Source organism: Equus przewalskii, chromosome 3 (assembly GCF_037783145.1).
Source record: "Equus przewalskii isolate Varuska chromosome 3, EquPr2, whole genome shotgun sequence".
NCBI classification, from domain to species: Eukaryota; Metazoa; Chordata; class Mammalia; order Perissodactyla; family Equidae; genus Equus; species Equus przewalskii.
The window spans coordinates 63,134,363-63,139,743 of record NC_091833.1 but is presented as its reverse complement, the minus strand read 5'-3'; the positions used below and the strand labels follow the sequence as shown (position 1 = coordinate 63,139,743).

Genomic DNA, 5,381 nt, shown 5'->3' with positions numbered 1-5,381 from the left:
ATGAACTTTAAAAAATATAAATCATATCATGTCATTTCCTTGCTTAAAACTTTCCAATGGTCCTTCAGTAAACAGAATAAAATTCAAACTCCTTATAATGGCGTACTATCTAGCCCTGTCTTCTCTGACTCATTTCCTAGTCTTTTCATTTTGTCCCTATTGGCTCCTCTTTAGATCTTTGTTACTATGTCTCCTCTTCAAAAAACTCTTTCCTACCCCCCATCTAAAAGTGTCTCTTCCCCTAATCACTTTCAAATCTCTTACTCTATTTTTTTCATATCATCTATCACTATCTGATATTACATTTCTTTGTTTTCCTGACTATTTCACCTTCCTAATCCATCAAATCCCAGAGAACAATGGAAACAAAGAGAAAAATCCTAGGTCTGGAGGTGGCCAGGGTTATTAATGCTAAAACAGTCAATTCCCAACAGTGCAAACTCTGAGACAATCCTGTCACGATACAATTGATGAGAAATTTTAGAAAACTGGAAACCAACTGCCACTCCCCTTGCAAAGAGGTCACTTTGCTCTTAGTGAAGGCAGTTCTGACAGAGCTCACCGATCCCCTCTCGGGTAGAGGGAGCAAAAACAGAGGCATGGGAGAATGAGCGAGGAGGGTTTCTCACCAAAGAGGATGATTTCCCCTTCTTCACCACACCCAAAATAATAGAATTTGCTTTTTTAAATAAGACAGTGAATAAGAAACTAAGAATAAATAATGGTTTTTCAGTCAAGTGCCCTTATTTTCAATCTGATAAGTATTACTTAGATATGACTGGCACTATGTTCTTTATGGTATGGTGGTTTCTTTCCTTAATGATGACACTATTTCCAATTTCTAGCAGAGATGTGAGACCTTCTCTAACCTATTCACCACCGTCCCAGTTTTAGGAGGAGCAGAGAAGATGCTCCTCCACTGAAAGTATCCTGGTCCAGACACTGCTTGTCCCTCGAATGTATTTATTATCCCGTTTCCACATTTAAAAATGGGGAATTTCATCAATGCACATGTAAGATTTAAAGCCCCTTTCTCTATATATAACTTGAAGCTAAAACTATGTAAACATTTTGTTAAAATTCTTATTCCAAACACTTACCAGAACTTGAGTGGTGTTCCCAATTATGGTTATTGTGATATCACTTTAAACTTGAATGGTTATTTCTTGACATAGGTGACAGTTAAGCGAGTTCACATTGTGATAACTCATTGAGCTGTACACTTGTGATTTGTGGACTCTTCTATATAGACATCCTTCTACAGACATTATTATTTTAAAAAGACTTGAGTAGTTTTCTTTTGCATGGGCTCTTTGGTTTGAATTCATGCTTTTTTTTTCCCCCCACTATGAAAATTCGCATAATTTGAGCAAGCAGCTAGGTATACCAGGAATCCTCGAGAGCAGTGGGAATGGACTAGATAGAGCAACGCCTTATGGAGCTGGAGATGAAATAAATGTGTGTGTCTGAATAGCAACTTTACTTGAAAGCAAGCCCTGCATCAGCTGTCATCAGGAACACAGATGATGGTAGATCATTATTGAATATCAACAACTCACATTCTTAGGTTCTGTGTAAACTGAAGGTCCCAATCCACATTCAGGTCTATCCTCACAGAAGATCAAAACAGGAATCACCTTCAGGGCAAATCTTACAAAAGCAAAGAAACTAGAATGAGAAAAAAATATATATATAAATTTATAACATTTATATACACAAATATAAACATTTATATTTAAGGATAATAGGATTTTTGTTATTTAAAATGATAGGATAACAAGGGACTAATATATATTAAAAATGACTAGTTATAAAAACATGTATTAAGAATATGTGGAATGAAGTAACACCACCAAAAATTCCAGCGTATATTCAAAGATTCAATAGGATTTGATGAGAAATTAACAGTGATTCATATATCCATTTAAGTTGCTTAGTGAATAGATCTGGCATTAAAATTAGATTAGTTTAATTCCTTTAAATATTATCTATTTCTATTCCAACTGAATCTCCGGCTCATTGCTATAAATAATAACAGTAAAAATTTTAGGTCACTGGATAATACAGGAATTTTCCATTCTTTGGTGACTTACGTACATATGGAACTATTTATTACCAAATTAGGAAATCTGACAGAGTGATCAAATTGAAGACTTTTCCTCAAGTATTTTTAATATTATGTCATCTAGATGTCTCTTTTCCAAACGTAGTTTTTCAATTACTTCTGTTCTTCTAAATTTGACTGATTTATTTCTGCATTCACAAATTTTCCATTACATACACTTTTTACTTTTACTTTGTCTTAAGGGAACACAGTTTCTTTCTACTTTTAGGCTTATTTCTAAACAATAGCCGTTAATTTGTAGGCAAAAGTAAAAGCAAACAAAATATTCATAATTAATAGTTTCACACTATTTTAGTAGGCAGTATAACTTTATGTATTTGCTTTATTTATTTGAGGAAGAGTAGCCCTGAGCCAACAGCTGCCAATCCTCCTCTTTTTGCTGAGGAAGCCTGGCCCTGAGCTAACATCCATGCCCATCTTCCTCTACTTTATATGTGAGACGCCTACCACAGCATGGAGTGCCAAGCGGTGCCGTGTCTGCACCCAGGATCCAAATGGATGAACCGGGGCCGCCGAAGCGGAACATGCGAACTTAACCACAGTGCCAACCGGCTGGCCCTGCTTACTTTATTTTTAGAGCAGTGAGGTGCACAGCAATACTGAGCAGAAAGTTCAGGGATCTACTCCCTACACCCCCATGCACACAGCCTCCCCAACAATCAACATCTTCCACCAAAGTGGTACATTTGTCACATTCCGTGAAACTGCATTGCCACATCGTTATTGCAGTATAATGTTTTCAACTGAAATTTTTCTAAGAATTTCAATGTTAACCATTTTCTTCAGGCAATTTAAAGATTGGCACCTGAGGGGTGCCGACCTGATGGCACAGCAGTTAAGTTCACATGTTTGACTTTAGCAGCCCTGGGATCACCTGTTGGGATCTCGGGTACAGACATGTCACCACTTGGCAAGCCATGCTGTGGCAGGCATCCCACATATAAAGTAGAGGAAGATGGGCATGGATGTTAGCTCAGGGCCAGTCTTCCTCAGCAAAAAGAGGAGGATTGGCAGCAGATGTTAGCTCAGGGCTGATCTTCCTCAAAAAAACGCCAGTGGGGATAATTCATGTGGCATGGAGAGGAGACATCCACAAGAAAGATAGTGTGGGAATCCTGAAAACGTGGGGGAGGGTGGGGAGCAAATCATACAGTTGTAGGGCTGAGCATTAGCTGGGAATAAGACAAGATCTTCTGTTGGAACTAGATAAGGCAAAGCAGGATAAATGAAAGGGTAGAAGTTAAAGCAGCGTGTGTGGCTGTTTAAGGGAAAGTGGGGGTAGGGGGGTACATTTCGGGTCCCTCTCTGGTTTTATGTTATTTTGCTCCTGCTGACAGACATGGTCTCCCGTTTGGAATGAAGTTAGGGGTGGGGAGGAGAATCAGGACAGTAGTTCTCAGTGTGCTGTTTTTTAAGAAACAGGAAGTGACTCATAATTTTATTTTACCTGGCAAATTTTGTGTTTCATTTAATTTGTAATAGAATTCTTGCAAGCTAGACATTACTTCAATGTCTCATCAAAAGCATTGCTACTATTCCCATTCATTCCGATGATCCAGTCTTCTAGTGGTAGAAGGGATTATACCGGGTGACGGTCCACAATTAATTTTTTGCACTTCGATTTGAGAATCTCAGATTAAATACAGAGTGTCTTTCTCCTCTTAACTTTATTTTCCTTAACTAACTTATTCTTCTAAGCCCCACTTCCTATTTGTTATCTCTGTTTAATGTCTTTTTCTTTTTTCTGTGACTTTCTATGCCTTGGGTATACTTGGATAAACTTCACAGAAGTGGGCCCAGTATTTCTACCTTGAACTTGGTAAAGTCTTGAGAGAGATACCCCCTTCTGGATCCTCAGCATAGTCATAATCCAGGTTTAAACACACACACACGTCTGAATCTACAACCTTAATGCAAGACCAAGGAATCTTATTTTAAAAGGTCTCCCCAAGCAGCTTTTTCCTGTATCCCACATTTACCAGTGACTTATGCAGAGAAATGTAATAGTGAAAGAACTGAACTCAGCTTTGGGAGCCTGCATTGTCATTTAAAAACTACCTCTGTGATCTTGGACAAGCTACTGAACCTGGGTGGCTCCGTGTTGTTTGGGAATAATTGTGCACTACGTTTAACAAACCTATCATAGTTTTGCGAGGAGCAGACCTGATAGCATATGCAAAGGTTCTTCACAAACTTTACCCACACTTGACCCTATCGGTGTTATTCTCTTAAAGCACCTTTACTTATCTCTGACTCAGTAATCGTATAAACCTCCAAGTTAATGCATTATATTTTAGGTATAATCTATTAGCAACTTCCAACCAAACAGATATTCTTAGAATCACTGAGCTTTCCTCCTGGCTGTCTCCTTTCCCCTTCTAGTTATGATGTGAATTCACATTTCCAGAATTCCAGAGAGGTTATCGTGCAAGCTAAAAGGTCTTTGCAAGGACTCATAGATCACAGTTCCCTTCAGAGAACGAAGGGGCCGTCTCAGTCTGCAGCCTGGATCAACTCCTCATTCCTAAGAGAGCCTTACAATGATAGCTAACGTTTTTGAATGCTTAATGTGTCCTGGGCACCACTCCAGGCATTTTGCACATACTCATTTAACTCTCAGATTACCCAGTTGCTATTATCGTTATCATCTCTGTTTTGTAAACAAGGAAACTGAGGTACAGAGAGGCTAAATCACTCCCCTAGGTGTGGAGCCAGGCAACCAAAGACGAGATACTCGTCATAGTGTATTCCTTTTCTTGGCAGCATCAGGATTTTGAGTGTCCCAGGATGGTATCTGTGTGCCCCTTAGCAGGATGTGACTAGCTTCTTGGGAATCCCAGCGGCTGCTGATGCCTCCCGGAGAGTGACGTTTCATCCGAAGGGGACAAGGAGGCAGCGAGCGCAGAGCGCCGAGCTCCCAGCCGCTCGTCTGCGCAGCCCGGGTCACCTAGAGCCCAGCCCGCAGACAGGGTCGGCTGGGGCGGAGCTTCCCCACCGCCGCCGGAGCCGGGGCCGGAGCCTGGGCCGGGAGGCAGGGGGGAACCTGTTGCTGAAGTCCAGCGAAGGCGCTTCTGCTTCCCAGCGCCGCCGGGGCTCCGTCCTTGCACCGTGGGCAGGTAAGGGCGGGTCCGGCTGGGCTGGGATCCCCCGCGCCCGCCCCTGGCTTGGATGATTTGTGTTAGTGATTGGGGACTGTTACCTTAGATTTTGTGACTTTGCTCTTTACTTCTCCCAAATCCCTTCCTAGATCCATAAT

General features: G+C 41.0%; 1 protein-coding gene across 5 annotated transcripts in view; it reads left to right on the top strand.

Annotated features, from left to right (window-relative positions):
- The first annotated feature begins 4,648 nt into the window (after window positions 1-4,648).
- The window catches only part of NPFFR2 (neuropeptide FF receptor 2), a 47,201-nt gene continuing 46,468 nt past the window's right edge, over window positions 4,649-5,381 (top strand). For 2 of the 5 annotated variants that reach the window (XM_070612782.1, XM_070612783.1), the window contains exon 1: window positions 4,658-5,241. The gene's annotated coding sequence lies outside the window, so the exon portion shown is untranslated. Of the gene's footprint in view, window positions 5,242-5,381 lie in introns of all 5 variants that reach the window. The other 3 variants (XM_008507188.2, XM_070612780.1, XM_070612781.1) reach the window with 3 other exon arrangements.